Source organism: Elephas maximus, chromosome X, assembly GCF_024166365.1.
Source record: "Elephas maximus indicus isolate mEleMax1 chromosome X, mEleMax1 primary haplotype, whole genome shotgun sequence".
Taxonomy (NCBI): domain Eukaryota; kingdom Metazoa; phylum Chordata; class Mammalia; order Proboscidea; family Elephantidae; genus Elephas; species Elephas maximus.
The window spans coordinates 54,619,459-54,638,200 of record NC_064846.1 but is presented as its reverse complement, the minus strand read 5'-3'; the positions used below and the strand labels follow the sequence as shown (position 1 = coordinate 54,638,200).

The 18,742-nt window shown below is 42.2% G+C and overlaps 1 long non-coding RNA gene across 5 annotated transcripts in view; it reads right to left on the bottom strand.

The window, feature by feature from the left end:
• Positions 1–18,742, bottom strand: part of LOC126069139 (uncharacterized) — a 68,269-nt gene that overhangs the window by 41,576 nt on the left and 7,951 nt on the right. For 3 of the 5 annotated variants that reach the window (XR_007515845.1, XR_007515847.1, XR_007515849.1), the window contains 2 exons: positions 13,043–13,280; positions 5,986–10,940 (listed from right to left, as the gene is read on the bottom strand). This is a non-coding gene — a long non-coding RNA (uncharacterized LOC126069139). Of the gene's footprint in view, positions 1–5,985; positions 10,941–12,420; positions 12,579–13,042; positions 13,281–18,742 lie in introns of those variants that run through there. The other 2 variants (XR_007515846.1, XR_007515848.1) reach the window with 2 other exon arrangements.

Sequence of the window (18,742 nt, the reverse complement as noted above, 5' to 3'; positions counted from 1 at the left end):
TAGATTTTAATATTTTCTCTTCATAAGACATCACTGAGGAAGCTATCATCATTCCCACTTTACAGATGACCAAACTCAGGCCCTAAAAGGGTTGTACTCTTCCAGGGCCCAACACTGATGTGTGACAGGAATGGGGCTCCATCTCTTGCCCACCCCACAGGACACTCAGCAGCACAGTCTTAGATGGCGACTTCCTGGCTTGAGGACTGTTTATTTTAAACACTCTGCTGATGACGAACATGGTGGTGGAGATGAAATCCTGCCCAATGGGCTAGAGGCTGGGATGTGTGCCCAAGGGACAGGCTAGTCTCTGAGGGGATGCATGGAGTTCAGGCAGAAGCAGAGCTGTTAAGTCTCTCCTGAAATAAAACCAACCAAAAAAACAAACCCACTGCCATCAAGTCAATTCCAACTCATAGCAACCCGATAGGGTTTCCAAGGCTGTAATTGTCTATGGAAGCAGACTGCCACATCTTTCCCCCGAGGAGCCGCTGGTGGTTTTGAACCGCTGACCTTTCAGTTAGCAGTTGATCATTTTAACCACTGTGCCACCAGGGCTGAAAGATAACCAGGAGACATTACAAAAAAAAAAAAATCACGAGGCTTCTTTTAAAAAGAGGTAATTTGTATTTTATCTGCCTCAACCTTAACAGCTATTCATGCTGCTTTAGATTATTCCCATTATTCAGGTTGGGTTACCGGAGTTAGGAGATTAAGTAAACGAGGGGAAAAAAACCCAAAAACCAAACCTGTTGCCGTCCAGTTGATTCTGACTCATAGCTGGACCCTATAAGACAGAGTTGAACTGGCCCATAGAGTTTCCAAGGAGTGCCTGGTGGATCTGAACTGTCAGCCTTTTGGTTAGCAGCTGTGGCATTTAACCACTACACCACCAGGGTTTCCAAATGAGGGAAAGGGCCTTGTAAGTGCCTGCTCAGTTGTTAAACCTGGAATTACTCTACAGCTTTTCGCGTTGTGTCCTGAAACCTCCAGGGCTCTGAATGCGCTAGTCTCCCTGGGCAATTGATGCTGTCCAGGTGTTGCTCAATTTCTGTGACAATGATCTGTATTGTTTTTAAATACAATTATTATTGAAACACTAACATACCCTGCTTGGCAAAATAAGTAAAAGTTGGCTGAAATGCCAAATATCTTCAAACAACAAGCGGCTTACGAAGCATGCTTACTATTAAACTGAGATGGGCAGGAGATAACACAGTACTGACATAAAGAGTAATTAGTATACCCGCCTGATAAACATCTGAAAAGATGCCAAAACACATTAGCTAAGAAAATGCAAATTAAAATCTCAAGAAGAACATGGATAAGGTGATACCTGTACTGAAAAAGGATATGTGAACACGAATGCACATTTGTGGTATGTAAATAAAAGTTACTACATCACCTACAGAGAAACACGTCTGGAGACCATGTATCAGTCTATGGACAGTCGGCAACTTCAGGTCACGGATGGCGACCAGGCAGATAGCCATACAGGATAATTCCAGAGGATAAACATACATTTCTATATGACTTGAAATGTTGTAATCGGGAAAAATTATTGAGATAAAAATTCAAAAATAGAAAATACTTTAAAAGATCTACTCATGATATTACTGCTTTGGAAATGCACTGAAATGACACTGTTTTAGGGAGAAAAGAAGCAAATTTAACAAATTTATCTAAAACAGATATGTATATGTGATTGCATATCTCTGTGTGTTTCTACGGCTGAAACTGGCAGTGAATGTGTGTGTGTGCATATGCGTGTGTATGTTGCTATGTGTTTTTATTTTCTCTGAATTATTTTTATTTCAATAACATTTTAAATCGTGATATATATACACATAAAATTTGCACTCTACTCATTTTAAGTGTACAATTCAATGCCATTAATTATGTTCATAATGTGCAGCCATCACCAGGCCAAGCTGGATGTGGAGTAAAGGATGAGGCAACCCTTGGTAGTTTGATTCTTCCTGATTCTCAAGGGCAGGAATGAGGAGTTTCAAACTCCCCTCCTTTAGATCTTTGCTACGTCACAAAGGGAGGTTTCTGGCCTGGTTTTGTGCCTGTCTTATCTCTGGAAGGGTGGCCACTCCCGTTTGGTCTTCCCCACACTCTCTGCGCCTGAACCATCATCCCTGAAGTGGGCATGGAGGTTCCCTTTATATACCACCACTTCTCCTGGTCGTGGGGCCCTGGGCACAGACACACTGATACACAGACGGGCAGATGGAGAGAGTAGGGCGTGAGTGCTTGGCTGGGAGGCCAGCAAGACGGTGACCATTGTCCAGCCACGCCCACTTCCAGCCTGGCTCAGGTGCACTACATCCCAGCGTCCAGCTTTCATCTTCGGACAGCAACGAGCTTCCTCTGCTGAGGTTCTAACCCATCACCTCCACAGGTATGTGGTAGGGAGGAATGTTCTGGAAATCACCCACACCACCCATCCTTCCAGGCCTCTGCATAGGGAGACCCCAATTCAACGCCCAGAATGGAAGAAAGGTTGTATTTGGATGCCCCTAAGAGGCTTGGCAATAGGTCCTAAAACTAAAACCCTCTATGGTACTTCTGCCCTAGTTGGCAAAGACTGATCATATCCAACACATGAGTGCATGCTTATGGTCAGGTTCCTCTTTTAACTGGCCCAAATCACTGATTTTCTGCCAAAAGGAGCTTTCTCTAAGTTGGGCCTCACTGTTAATAGACATTTTGGTATATTTGTCTCCAGTATATACTTTGGCATCTTTGTGTAAACATACGTGACACATATAAATGTATTTTAAAAAGACACCATTAAGGGAGTGGAATTTCAACCCACAGAATGGGAAAAATGTCTGGACATCATCGATCTGATAAGGGGCTTGTATCAGTATAGAAAAATAGCACTTAATAGTCAATAATAAAGACAAAAGAATAATTCCGTTTAAAAAATGGGCAAGTGATGTAAATAGACATTTCTCCAAAGATGCAGAAACGGACAATAAGCACATGAACAGAGCCGCAGTATCATCAGCCATCAGGGAAAGCAAACGGTAATACCACAGGGAAATGCCACAATAACTGTAAAGAAAATCACAATGAGATAGCAGTTCACAGTCACTAGGATGGCTTTAATCCAAACGACAGATAATAACAAGTGTTGGCAAGGATGTGGAGGAATTAGAACCCAAAAGCATGTGAAATAGTGGAGCCCCTTTGGGAAGTTGTCTGGCATTCCTCAAATGGTGAGTTACATGTGGCGTTGCCGTATCACCCAGCAATCGCACTCTTAGGTATTTATCTAGGAGATGAAAACACAGGTGCACATAAAACTTGCACACCATTACTTTTACCAGTATTAATCGTGATAGCGAAAATGTGGAAACAAGCCAAATGTCCATGAATGGATGAATGGATAAAGGAAATGTGGTATATACATACAAAGGAGTATTATCAGCCATTAAAAGGAACGAAGTACTGATACATGCTACAAAAGAGATGAACCTCAAAAACATGCTCAGTTTAAAAGAATCCAGTCACAAAAGGCCACATGTTGTATGACTCCATTTTATGAAGTGTCTGGAATAGGCCAATTCATAGAGCCAGAGTGTAGATCTGTGGTTCCATGGGGCCAGGGGTAGGTGCAGGGATTAACTGGCAAACTGCATGTATTTGGACTCTCTAGAGTGACAGAAATGTCTAAAACTCAATTATGCTGATGGCCGTGCAACTGCATCGATTTGCAGAAAACAACAAATTGTAACCTTAAAGTACATGCATTTTATTGTCCGTAAACTATACTGTCAATAAAGCTGTTAAAAATATGTTGACCTGGTCTTCTGTTGTACTGTAGAAACAATGTTTTTAATACAAAGGCCTTGATGTCTACATTTTATATAAACAAGAATTTACATAAAAACGTAGCTGTATCCCAGGCTTGCTGTCTCTATGTCCCGTGCTCCTCCAAGCAGTGGCCTTTCCCCTATGTGATACCTGAGACTGTGCCTGTGTGCAAAATTTGATTTACTTTTTATCACTTTCACATCTTCCAATTGTGTCAGTGGCTTGAGTGTGGGTCCAGGTCAGAGTTTAGGGCCTGCCCTTTGTGACATGGTGTCAGCATCACTTTTTTCACTGCTCTGGGGCCTTTCTCACATGACTCCCCTTTGGGGCCTCTAACTTGGAACTGCCTTTCTGGGTATCTGTATGGCAATACCTATCCAAAAGCTACACAGGTGCCCACCCTTTGCCGCAACAATTCTCCTCTGAGAAATTCATCTTCTGGATGTAGTGTGGGATGTTCACAATGATTTGGTCATAAGGACCACCTTGCCTTCTGGGCCTGAAGGGAGACCTGATGGGAAGCAAAGCCACAAAGGGGCAGAAGGAAGCAGAGGGAAATGTCTTCAGCACAATCACACACTCACACTCACAAACACACACACACATAGACCCCCAGGCACACACTCACACATACACACACGTACACTCCTCACGTTCTGTTATCACAACGCGAGAATTCTCCCGAGACAGTTGGCTGGGGCCAAGAGGACACATGCAGCTCACAGGTGCTGACAGACGGCCAGGTGAAGTGCGCCCAAAACTGCACCCGATAGCAGTCTACAGAGAGGGAAAGGATGCCATCCACACACTGTGTACAATAGGGAGTATGTGAAACACTGTGAATCCCAAACAACATGGAGTTGAAAAATTGATGAGGCCACATCCATGGGATGGCATTGTGGTCAGGCATTAAAGACACATCATCATGAAAACGATGATGAGAGATGATTTGTTGCCTGTCAGATTAGGAACACTTCACATTCTTTCCCGTGAGTGGAGAAAAGGCACCTTCATACAGTGTCATTAGAAATGGGAATTAGTTATAGCATTTTTGAATGTAATGTATTTAGATAAAATTTTATAGGCTCCATTGTTTGGAAACAATATTTTCAGGAACTTACAAAGAAATGTTTACAAAGATATTTGCTCATATATGAGCAAGGGTGTTAAGTATACTACTGTTTGTAATAGAAAAACTGATACAGGAAGGAAATTTTCAGCAGGATGGTACTGGTGAAATAAACTTGGGCTTCCACACAGTGTAACACCAGGTCAATGTAAAAAAAAAAAAAAAAAAAAAGAGCTTGAAACGTTCTTGTAATAAAAACATTATCCTAGAAATGTATTTACATGGAAAGATGGTCACAGTAAGTGCAAAAGCACATTACACAGGTAACAGCCGGCATCAATCCATTTTTGCTTATACAGATATCTAGCTGTTTACCCAGAGGGCTCAAAGCACAAAAAAGAAAAAGGATCTTTTTCTTCCACTCACATACAGCTTTCTCTTCAGCATAGAAAGAGAATGCACCTCCCGTCTGGAGGCCTTCTGTATTCCTGCACCCTGGGTATGCCTCCTTTCCTACCCAGCCTTCCAGAAAGCTCTCTTTGGTGGCTTTGGGCCACTGCCCCTCCCTCCCACTTTTCTGCTCTGCTAAGTTCAGGCTGCAGTTCAGGCTTCTGTCACGAGGTGGCGCCGAGGTACCTCCACATTCAAACTTCTCTGCAGAGGGGTTGATAAAAGGACCAAAACCCTCTCTTAAAACCCAGGTTATGAACCTATGTACAGAATGATTCTGATTCTGTCTGACAAAGGTACAGGCATAAAATAAGACGATAGAAACACATGCTCTGAGCACCCAGAGGCTGAAACACCAGGGAGCTGTAGCGCACCTTGGTGTGCCAGAGGACGGCACAGCACAGAGCCTGGCGGGCGGGGGTGACTGAGAGGATGGGGGCATCGCAGCGAGGTCTGGGCAGCTGTGTCCAGAGTGGCCTGGAGAAGGGTGACAGAATGCGAGTGTCTGTGAGGCCTTTGTAGGGATGCGGTGATGGAGTGTGAAGCCCTGCTCTCTTGCCAGGGCCCTCTCTGCAGTGTGGACGTGTAAGCTGACACTCATGAGGAAACAAATCAATGAATGAGACAGAGAGTTGGGGTCAAGAGAAAATGTAACTGCTTTAATACACATACGAATTTTTCAAACCGAATTGATATCGTAGTAAACAAGCCGTTTCGTGACGTTTGTTTCCCTGTGCAAAATGCACTTTTGTTTAAAAAAGAAAAAGAAACGACAATGAATGCCACGTGGTGGCCAGACCCAGGACTGCTACTCTGAGAGTGGGACCAGGGGCGTCAGGAAGGCTAGAAGGATGGAGGTTGGGATCTTGGCTTAATGGCAGCAGACAGACTTCTGGAAATTTTCAACCATTGGTAACAATTTCTTTGTATCCATCATTTTCCGGGATATTCAAAGTGAGGCTGGAAGTGAACAGTCTGAGCAGAATGTAAAGCTGCACCTGTGTGTATTTGGGGTGAGAGAGCTAGAGGAGACCTAGACACACACACACACACACACACACACGAGCAGTCAAAACAATTATTTTTATCTACTTCATTTCCCCATAAAGCTCAATACAGTGAACCTATATGCGCATTACTTGGTTATCAATCTGTTCATGAATCTTTGTCTTCCAAATATGTAGACTACTTTATTTCCTGAATGCAAGATTTCAAACAACATATTAAAGTATATTTATAAACTGAAAATACCCTGTATCTCTCACTGGCTGGACTCACACCCCCTGACCCCAAGACGTGTGTTGTCAATAGAATGGTGCATGTTCTCTGGGTTGTTCCTGTTAGTGAGGCAGACAAAAACACGTACACCTGCACAGCCACACCTAGAGAGGAAGTACATTACTCATCCTCTTTTGCAACTTGTCTTTGTCACTAAATGTTAATTAGTTAATATTAATCCTCAGGATTTATACTTGCATCTCATCAGTTCTTCTGGTCCTGGCACATTTTAACCTCCTTACTGTTCATGTATATTTTACTATGAATTCTCTGTTGAAATTACTTGCCAATCTGTTTGTTAGTAAGTGTGCTTCACAAACCATGAATACCAACACAGTATCTGAGATGCACCGGTAGTTAACAAATGTGTTCTCCCTGATTTTCACACAATTCTTGGTGTGTTTTTAAAGCTTCAATAATACTGTATTGAATAATAATAAGATTACTGTTAATTATTTCAACAATGATGTGGAATAATAATTTTGAAAACTATACAGGTCATCATTTAAAAAAACAGAAAAAGTTAAACAACACCCCGGAAACCCTGGAGGCTTGAAGACAAAATGTGAGAATTTAGAATAATGTCAGTTAAGTGCTGATCGGGAGACAACAAAGTTGTTTCCTGATTTACTTAAATTCCTCTAAAGTCAGAACCCTAATATGGATAAAGCGTCAAATAATGGGTAACCTGATAGCTGTCAGGATTCAAGGAGATGAGATATAAAGTGTACCTTGCATGAAAGTAGCTCTGTGCCTGTTAATGTCCTTCCCTCTAGATCATCTGCCCCAGGGCAACACCTGTGCTCTGCCTGAGGCCCACTCACCTCTTCAGGGATGGGACAATTGAAGTGGCCCTGCCCTCAGGTCTCTTGGCACAAAGGGCAGGAGTTCATCTCCACTATCATCTTGTTTACCAAGTGGTTGAGTGGGTATCATGGGGCCACAATAGCAGGGGGTGTAAAAGGGCCAATTCTCAAGCCCTGGAAGTCCGTGTTCTAAAGGGGAGGCTGCTCGGTGTCTTCTAGGGAGGGCACGGGAGGGAACCTCATTGCAATCCTGCCGCTTATCTGGAGAGGTGACTCAGGTCCTCTAACCCTGAGCTCGTTCTTCTGTGAAATCGGACTCACCATACCTTCCCCACAGAGCTGTTCTGAGGGACAGACGAGAAAATTCAGAGCACAGCGCATATGGCAGGTGGCAGGACTTCAATCACCCTTTAAATGTTGAGGTACAGCAGTAGGGGCTGCCTCAGCCTCAGACTAACACAGGCATTGTGAAAACAGTTCTCATTGTTTTCTCCAAATGAGAATGCAGGTATCTAGATGAAGGAAGAAATAACTGGGATATGTTTGAGTTCACAATTTTGGAGACAGAGGGTTTTCCACTGTCTTGGGTATTTCAGAAGCCTCGGAGCCGACCCAAACCCACCTGCCCTGTATGGAAGACAGGCTTGTCTCTAAACTCTCCAGGTGATCTCAGTGATGGATCCCACCAGGGAAGCAAGGTGTGGTGCTCTGCCTAACATCTGCTCCTGGGCTGCTTGGCAGGTTAACATGTTTACAGAACAATCCTGGACCCATCTCACAGTCAGTCATCTGAGCAGTGGTCCTCAGATCACGCATCATCCGGCCACATCATGGCATGATGTCAGCCATCTGCTGCTGCCTCACAGAGATGAAAATCCAAGAATCACTACCATTTCTTTGATAACACAACTATCCATTCTTCCACTCATTAATAACTAAATATATACTGAGCTTAAAACCCGTAGTGCTCCATTGGAAGTCTCTCATTAACTCTAAGGTGGAAACAGAAGGGTTCTAAGGGAAATGAGGAGCCCTGGTGGCACAGTGGTTAAGAGCTTGGCTGCTAACAAAAAAAAAAAAAAAAAGGTGGGCAGTTTGAATCCACCAGCCGCTCCTTGGAAACCCTATGTGGCAGTTCTACTCTGTCCTACAGGGTTGCTATGAGTCAGAATCAACTCGATGGCAATGAGTTTGGGGTTTTTTTCTTTTTTAAGGGAAATGAACAAACGGGCAAATTCGAGGGTGAAATCTGTGATAAGATGTCTCCTTTGCATCAGAATGGGGATCATCCCTAAGCCAAAGAAATTAGGTAATAGGGTGGTCCCAGAATAATTTATGAATCTACCCACATGACAGTCCCAACTGAGCAGGTTCAGGGAAAATGCACATGTCTAGGAGAAGGGAATTCCAGAACACTTAATTGTGCTCATGAGGAACCTTTACATAGATCAAGAGGCAGTTGTTCGAACAGAATAAGGGGATACTGCGTGTTTTTATTGACTATGCAAAGGCATTCGAGTGTGTGGATCATAACAAACTATGGATAACGTTGCAAAGAATGGGAATTCCAGAACACTTAATTGTGCTCCTGAGGAACCTTTACATAGATCCAGAGGCAGTTATTTGGACAGAACAAGGGGATACTGATTGGTTTAAAGTCAGGAAAGGTGTGCGTCAGGGTTGTATTCTTTCACCATACCTATTCAATCTATATGCTGAACAAATAATCTGAGAAGCTGGACTATATGAAGAAGAACGGGGCATCAGGATTGGAGGAAGACTCATTAACAACCTGCGTTATGCAGATGACACAACTCTGCTTGCTGAAAGTGAAGAGGTCTTGAAGCACTTAGTAATGAAGATCAAAGACCACAGCCTTCAGTATGGATTACACCTCAACATAAAGAAAACAAAAATCCTCACAACTGGACCAATGAGCAACATCATGATCAACGGAGAAAAGATTGAAGTTGTCAAGGATTTCATTTTACTTGGATCCATGATCAACAGCCATGGAAGCAGCAGTCAGGAAATCAAAAGACGCATTGCATTGGGTAAATCTGCTGCAAAGGACCTCTTCAAAGTGTTGAAGAACAAAGATGTCACTCTGAAGATTAAGGTGTGCCTGACCCAAGCCATGGTATTTTCAATCGCATCATATGCATGGGAAAGCTGGACAATGAATAAGGAAGACCGAAGAAGAACTGACGCTTTTGAATTGCGGTGTTGGCGAAGAGTATTGAATATGCCACGGACTGCCAAAAGAACAAACAAATCTGTCTCTGAAGAAGTACAGCCAGAATGCTCCTTAGAGGCAAGGATGGTGAGACCGCATCTTACATACTTTGGACATGTTGTCAGGAGGGATCAGTCCCTGGGGAAGGACATCATGCTTGGCAAAGTACAGGGTCAGCAGAAAAGAGGAAGACCTTCAACAAGGTGGCCTGACGCAGTGGCTGCAACCATGAGTTCAAGCATAACAACGACTGTAAGGATGGCGCAGGACTGGGCAGCGTTTCGTTCTGTTGTGCATAGGGTCGCTATGAGTCGGAACCAACTCGACAGTGCCTAACAACAACAACAGGAGAACGGCAAGAATGTCTCTCAAGTAAACTTCACGTTCAACAGTCAGACAGCATCTCTACTTGCCAGGATTTTAGTGAAGGTCATGACATGAAAGTAGTTTCACAATATACTTCCTACTGTACTCTCCCAAATAAAGCCCCTTGAATTGAAAGTAGGTTTAACTGTTTAACCACCTAGTTAGCCAACCAGTGGAATCCCCACAGGCAAGGGGAAGGGTAGAGTCTGCATGAAATTGTCCCAGGCGCATCTACACAGCTCCCACAGGAGGAGAATCCATACACAGAGGCATTCCGGGTAAAAGTTCTGTCACTCTCATCCAGTGAGGGCCCCAGGAGCAATCAACGCATGTGAATTAAAACACTTTTGGAGTACCTTACTTGGGCAACCAGAAATAATAAAAGGAAAAGAAGATAACCATATGCCCAGGACTTGTACAGCAAAACCAGCTCAAGTTCTAAATGGGACGAATCCCTTGCCTAACCAAGGATTTGGGTAGCAGTGTCACGGTCACGTGAAAACTAACTCCGTGCAATCCCTGTCTTCTTTCAACAGGTTGGCCAGATTCAGCTCTGGATGTACAGGCTAGATGAATAACAGTGTGCATGAAAGCCAGAAAATTAGGCCTGGGCAAACGGGCGATGTTTTATGTTCAGGATACACTGAGACATGTTTTAGACTAACTGGCACCTGGGAAACTCTAAGACGTTGAAGACATCAGGGAAAAAGTGACTGAGAATTGCACCTGCAGATTCTGTTAGTGCTCCCTCCAGCCTTTTAGCTGAGAAAATGGGTGTGTCCGTTTTCGGAGCTCTGAATGAGAACATGCGTGGCAGGGAAGGCAGAGATGGCAGCTCTCACTGCAGAGACGTTCATGGGTATTTGTTCTCCTTACATTTCTTCCTTCCTCCTCTTCCATCAGGTAGCTAGGCATATACAGACAAAAATATGCAAGAAAAAAATACCATATTGCTTTTAGGGATATATAAATACGTAGTAAAACTATCAAGAAGTGTCCTAAGAATGAAAAACCTAAGTTCGCATGTATACACCCATTCCTGACTTATCGACATGGTTAGGTTCCAAAGACCAGGTTGTTATGTAAAAATCACCATTATGCAAAAACAGAGGATGGCCTCATCAGATCACAAAATGTAGGATGACTACATCATCACGTAACTGCCAAACCACTGAGAATCATGGCCCAGCCAAGCTGACACACAACCTTAATCATCCCAATGTTACTCTTGCCTCACACCTTGGTATTCGTCACTGCCAGATGTACATTATTAATGTGCAAAATAGTCGGACAGTAGATTTTTTTTTTACTATTGCCATAAATGCAAAATGTCGGGTAAGAAAATAGTCGATAAGTGACGAGTAGGTATATATTTTGCAAAGTTGAGATCACATTATATATATTTTTCGGCATCGTGCCTTTTTCACTAGCATGATATCCCAGGATATAATTTTCATTTCCTTAGTTATTGCAATTTGGTATAATTTTGAAGGTTTTATGGATATGTATATTGATTTTATGCAAATTATATGTTAATATAATTTTATTTTATAAAATTTTGTGACCCTGACCTTTTGCGACGCTGACCTTGGTCATCTGTAACATATAAAATTATATGTTAATATAATTTTCCTATCTACTCATTAGTAAGAGTTCTTTAATATAAAAAAATATTAAGTGGGATTTTTAAGGAGTTAGAAATGAATGAGTTAGAAAACAAAACTACAGTAGAACTTATAATAGAAAAAAAGGTTTATTTTATGGGGGAGTCAAGAAAATGAACAAATCACTGGACAAAATAATCAAGAAAATAGGGGGAAAGGACAAATACACATCATTTAAAATGACGAGGGAGAAACAGTCATCAAAACAAAGGAAATTTGCTGGCCTTTTTTTTAGCTGTGGTAAAATATATACAACAAACATTTACCATTTCGACCATTTGTATGTGAACAATTCAGTGACATTAAATATGTTCACCGTGTTGGACAACCATCACCACTATCTGTTTTCACTTTTTTCCATCACCTTTAACAGGAGTTCAGTGCCCCTTAAGCAATAACTCCACGTTTCCCCCTTCCATCTGCCCCTGGTAATCACTAATAAAAGGTCCCTGGGTGGCAAAAGTGGTTTGCAGTCAGCTGCTAACCTAAAGGTTGATGGTTTGAACCCATTTTTAGTGGTACCATGGAAGAAAGACCTGGCAATATGCTTCTGTAAGGATTATGGAAACCCAGAAAACCACACGGATCAGTTCTATTCTACAACACATGGGGTCGCCATGAGTCAGAATCACCTTAGCCACATTTGGTCTGTATGCATTTGTCTATTCTAGATGTTTCATAGAAGTAGGATTCTACAATTTTTGTCCTTTGTGTCTGACTTACTTCACTCAGCATGATGTTTTCAAGGTTCATCCATGTTGTACGTTATCAGAACTTCATTTCTTTTTATGGTTGAATAATATTCCATTGGGTGTATATTCTACATTTTGTTTATCCATTCATCTGTTGATGGACATTTGGGTTGTTCCAGCTTTTGGCTACTATAAATAATGCCACAATGAACATTGATACAAGCGTCTGTTTGCACCCCTGCTTTCAAGTCTTTTAGGTATATACCAAGGAGTGGAATTGCTGGGTCATATGGCAATTCTAAGGGGCTCCGGTGGTGCAGTGGTTAAGTGCTTAGTCAGTGGTTAGAACCCACCAGCCACTCTACAGGAGAAAGACGTGGCACTCTGCTTCCGTATGATTATGGCCTTAAAACCTCTATGGAGCAGTTCTACTCTTTTTTTTGTTGTTGTTATTGTTTGCAAGATGTATTTTTTCCCATCCTTTGATTTTTTTAATTGTACCTTAGATGAAAGTTTACAGAACAAACTAGTTTCTCATTAAGCAGTTTGTACACATACTGTTTTACGACATTGGTTAACAAACCCATGACATGTCAACACTCTCCCTTCTCAACCTCGGGTCCCCTATTACCAGCTTTCCTGTCCCCTCCTACCTTCTAGTCCTTGTTCCTGGGCTGGTGTGCCCCTTTATTCTTCTTTTGTTTCATGGGCCTCTCCAATCTTTGGCTGAAAGGTGAACCTCAGGAGTGACTTCATTACTGAGCTGAAAGGGTATCCAGGGGCCATACTCTCAGGGTTTCTCCAGACTCCGTCCGGCCAGCAAGTCTGGTCTTTCTGAGTTAGAATTTTGTTCTGCATTTTTTTCTAGCTCTATCCAGCAATGTCCAGCACCTATATAAAACACAAACCTAACTTGTAACAGAAAAACATATGGTATTGACTCAACACCAAAAAGATGCTAATTTCCCTAAGTTGATTTATTAGTTTAATGTGATCCCAATAAAAAGTATCATTAGCCTTCAAAATATATTACACAACGACAGTAATCAAAACAGCCTTGTATTGCTTTAATAACAGACATACAGAACAATGGGATAGAATTAAAAACCCAGAGATAAATCCAAATATCTATGGTCAGTTGATTTTCGGCAAGGGAGCCAATTTCATTCAATGGGGGAAGAACAGGCTCTTCAAAAAATGATGCTGGCAAAACTGGATTTCCACATGCAAAAAAATGAAACAAAACCCATATCTCACACCATACACAAAAACTATTTCAAAATGGACTAAGAACCTATGTTAAATCTAAAACCATAAAGTTCTTGGAAGAAAACAACAAAGCAAAGTTTTAGGACTTAATTTTATTTTCAACGATAGATTAGCAAACACAAAAAAATGCATAAGTAACAGAAAACAAAATATGTAAGTGGGACCTCATAAAAATTAAATACTTAAGTTCATCAAAAGAATTTACCAAAAGAATCAAAACACAACCTATGGACTGGGAAAAAATCTTCAGGAACAATATAACCGATGAGGGCCTAGTATCTAAAATATATAGAAAATTTCTGCACCAAAAAGCAAATAACCCCATCAAAAACAGGGCAAAAGACATGAACAGACACATCACCAAAGAGGATATTCAAATGGCCAAACACATGAGGAGATGCTCAATGTCACTAGACATCAGAGAGATGCAAATCAAAATCACAATGAGATACCATCTCACTCTCACTAGGATGGCTAAAATTTAAAAAAAAAACCGGAAAATAACAAGTGTTGGAGGGGATGTACAGAAATCGGAACCTTTATCCGTTGCTAGTGGGAATGCAAAATGGTACAGCAGTTGTGGAAAACAGTCTGGTGGGTCCTAAAAAAAAAACTAGAGGTAGGGCTGCCATGAAAAAAGAAAATCCCAAACCTGTTGCTGTCGGGTCATTTCTGACACACAGCAACCCTATTGGACAGAGTAGAACTGCCACATACAGTTTCCAAGGCTATAATTTTTAGAGAACCAGACTGCCACATCTTTCTCCCGTGGAGCGGCTGGTGGGTGCCAAACACCGACCTTTGGATTAGCAGCCAAACGCTTAACCACTACACCATCAGGGCTCCTTAGAGCTACCAATATGACCCAGCAATTCCATTCCTGGGTATATGCCCTAGGGATCTAATAGAAGTGACACAAGCAAACACATGCACACCTATATTTATTGCAGTACTATTCACCATAGCAAAAAGATGGAAACAACCCAAGCACCCATCAATGGATGAATGGATAAATGAAATGTGGTACATACATACAATGGAATACTACTCAGCAATAAAAATGAGTTCCCGAAACATTTTACCACGTGGATGAACTTGAAAGACATTATGTTGAACGAAATAAGTAAATCACAAAAAAAACAATATTGTATGTTCTCACTTTAATGAAATGACATGAACAGGTAAATATACAGAAACTAATTTCATTACTGGTTACCAGGAGCGACGAAGGGGGGAGGAAGAAGTAGTCTCTAGGTAGTAATCACCTTTTGTTTATAGGAATGGGAAAGGTGGCACTGAATATGGATGAACTTTGCACAGCATGACTGACATAACCGATGTCAATAAGCCATATATAGGGAAAAGGGATGAATGGGCAAATGCTTGGTTGTGTATGGTTTCGCCACAATAACCACCACCAAAAAAGGGGGAGGAGGGCTACAGGTGCTGATACTAATTAGACATAGCAATAACCTCACGGGATTAGTTCTCTTGGTTTGGCTTAGGGATGTGATCTTGTGGGACAATCCAGTCAATAGGCATAATATAGTTTTTAAAGTTTATGTTCTACCTCCTAGGGTGGTGAGTACTGTCTGGGGTCTTAAAAGCTTATGAGCAACTGGGAAAGTCCGCACAACTTGTACAAGACAAGGTCATGGAGGCTCTATAGACACATCGAAACTCCCTGAGGGACTGAATTACTGGGCTGAGGACTGTGGGGACCATGGTCTCAGGGAACATCTACCTCAATTGGCATAACATAGTTCATAAAGAAAATGTTCTACGTTCTACTGTGGTGAGTAGCATCCGGGGTCTTAAAAGCTTGTGAGTGGCCATCTAAGATACTCCACTGGTCTCACCCATTTGGAGCAAGGGAGAATAAAGAAAACCAAAGACACAAGGGAAAGATCAGTCCAAAGGATTAATGGACCACAACTACCACAGCCTCTACCAGACTGAGTCCAGCACAACTAAATGGTGCCCAGCTACTACCACTGACAGATCTGACAGGGATCCCAATAGAGGATCCTGGACAGAGCTGGAGAAAAATGTACAACAGAACTCTAACAAAAAAACACCAGGCTTACTGGCCTGACAGAGACTGGAGAAACCCCAAGAGTATGGCCCCCAGACACTCTTTTAGCTCAGTAATGAGGTCATTCATGAGGCTCACCCTTCAGCCAAAGACTGGACAGGCCCATAAAACAAAATGAGACTAAAATGGCACACCAACTCAGGGGCAAGGACTAGAAGGCAGGAAGGGACAGGAAAGTTGGTAACAGGGAATCCAAGATCGAGAAGGGGACAGTGTTGACATGTCATGGGGTTGGTAACCAATGTCACAAAATAATGTGTACTAATTGTTTAATGAGACGCTAGTTTGTTCTGTAAACCTTCACCTAAAGTACAATAAAAAAAATTTTTTTAAGCTAACGAGTGGCCATCTAAGATATAACTATTGGTTTTTATTTGTTTGGAACAACAAAGAAAGAAGGAAACCCAAGAATCAGAGAAGGAACTGGACTACAAGACTGTCTACATGAACCACTGCCTCCTCCACCTTGAGACCAGAAGAACTACATGGTGCCCTGCTACCACTACTGAATGTGTTGATCGGGAACGCAATAGATGAATCCTGATTCAAAGGGAGGAAAATATGGAACAGAACTTCAAATTCTTAAAGAATCCAGACTTACTGGACCTATTGAGGCTGGAAGAGTCCCTAAGACTATGGCACTGAGTTTCTCTTCAGATCTTGAATTGAAAGCATCCCTTGAAGTCATCTTTAAACTAAGTAAGAGTTTAGCTCAAATAGTAAAGATTGTCACCCTTGAGCAAGGTATTTAAGTACATTTATATATGTATATGTATATGTATATGTATATGTATATGTATATGTATATGTATATGTATATGTATATGTATATGTATATGTATATGTATATGTATATGTATATGTATATGTATATGTATATGTATATGTATATGTATATGTATATGTATATGTATATGTATATGTATATGTATATGTATATGTATATGTATATGTATAAATATAAGACCAAAGGGTCAACAGCTTTTTTTTTTTTTTTTTGAGAACCCTTGAGTCAAGGATGCAGAACTGGATTCTGTTATCGTAAGTCTTAGCCTAGACATCGGAAGAGCTCACGGTCAAATTGTGATATTGGCTCTCCTGCTCTCCTGTAGCCCCTGAGTGCCTTCTTGACCATTGGGCAGAAACTGTTGAGTTCCATGACAAATAGCACTCTTACCCTAATACTTTTAAACATATTGGTATAAAAATGTGCCCTGAATACTAATTCCTAATGTCATGGATTGAATTATGTCCCCCCAAAAATGTGTGTATCAATTTGGCTGGGGCATGATTCCCAGTATTGTGTGATTTTCCAATACGTTGTAAATCCTGCCTCTATGACATTAATGAGGGAGGATGGGCGGCAGTTGTGTTAGTGAGGCAGAACAGTCTACAAGATCGGATTGTGTCTTGAGGCAATCTCTCGAGATATAAAAGAAGTGAGCAGAGAGACAGGGGAACCTCATACCACCAAGAAAGTAGCACCAGGAGCAGAACGCGCCCTTTGGACCTGGGGTCCCTGCAACTGAGAAGCTCCTAGTCTGGGTAAGATTGGTGAGAAGGCCAACAGAGAAAGCCTTCCCTGGAGCCGACACCCTGAATTTGGACTTTTAGCCTACTTCACTGTGAAGAAATAAATTTCTCTGTTAAAGCCATCCACTTGTGGTATTTCTGTTATAGCAGCACTAGGTAACTAAGACAGAATTTGGTACCAAGAGAGTGGGGTGCTGCCCTAACAGATACCTAAAATGTGGAAAAAAAAATGTGGAAGCAGTTTTGAAATTGTGAATGGATAGAAGACTCAGAAGGAAGTGAGAACTGTTAACACCGGAGAAGGCGCAGATAGATGGTGAGAAACAGCAGCAGAGGACTGGCAGCAGCAGTGAAGCAGCAGCAGCAATGAACTCGCAGCAACAGAACCAGGAGACCTGTGCAGACAGCGCTGGAGCTGACCCATGGAGCAAGAGGGCTGAGTGCCTGTGCACAGTAGGCTACCTGGTAGAATGGGGTGCCTCCGGACACTTATCGGTGGAGCTACTAAGCTTTGGAATACTTGCCCCAGCAGGGCAGATTTGGGCATGCGGCCTAAGGGCCAAGGCCCGAGAGGCCAAGAAACCAGGAACCAGAAGCTGGAAAGACAAGGAACACAAGAAGCTGAGCTGCCTCAGTCTCAAAAGGTATGGCCATGACCTCAGGGGTTTCAAAGGGTGGAGTCATGGCCTCTGGTGTTTCTAAGGATGAAGTCACCACTCAGATGGACTAGCAGAATGGTGCATCTAAAGCCGAGGGAGCAGAGTTGCTGTCCCAGTGCCCTGGAAGGTGGAGCTGAAGCCCAGGGCCGAGGAGCCTCCACTCAGAATCTGGAGAGTGTGGCCAATACCTAGAGTCAGGAGGGCCGGGACATTGTGTAAATTGTTTCAGAGAACAGAGGATTATTTTCAAGCGTTGAGGGCTAATGTATTGTGTGCTGTGGACTTGCCTGGTGGCTGTTTTTCCTTCAGTTTCTCTCATTTGTCATAGGAATGTCAGCTTGTGCCTGTTCTGCCATTATACCTTTGGAAGCAGATAATTTCTATTCTAGATTTCACAGATGAACAGAAATTTTTGGATTTTGGACTCGGAGTTAAGACTTTCGCTATGATATGACGCAGTGAATATGCTTTGCATGCTGCAAAGATATGATTTTGGGGGGGCCAAAAGGTGGAATGTCATGGATTGAATTATGTCCCCCTAAAAATGTATGTGTCAATTGGGCTGGGCCATAATTCCCAGTATTGTGTGATTTTCCAGCATGTTGTAAATCCTGCCTCTATGATGTTAATGAGGGAAGATGGGCGTTAGTTGTGTTAGTGAGGCAGGACTCAACCTATAAGACTGGATTGTGTCTTGAAGCAATCTCTTGAGATATAAAAGGGAGAAGGGAGCAGAAAGTCAGGGGGACCTTATACCACCAAGAAAGCAGTGCTGGGAGCAGAGTGTGCCCTTTGGA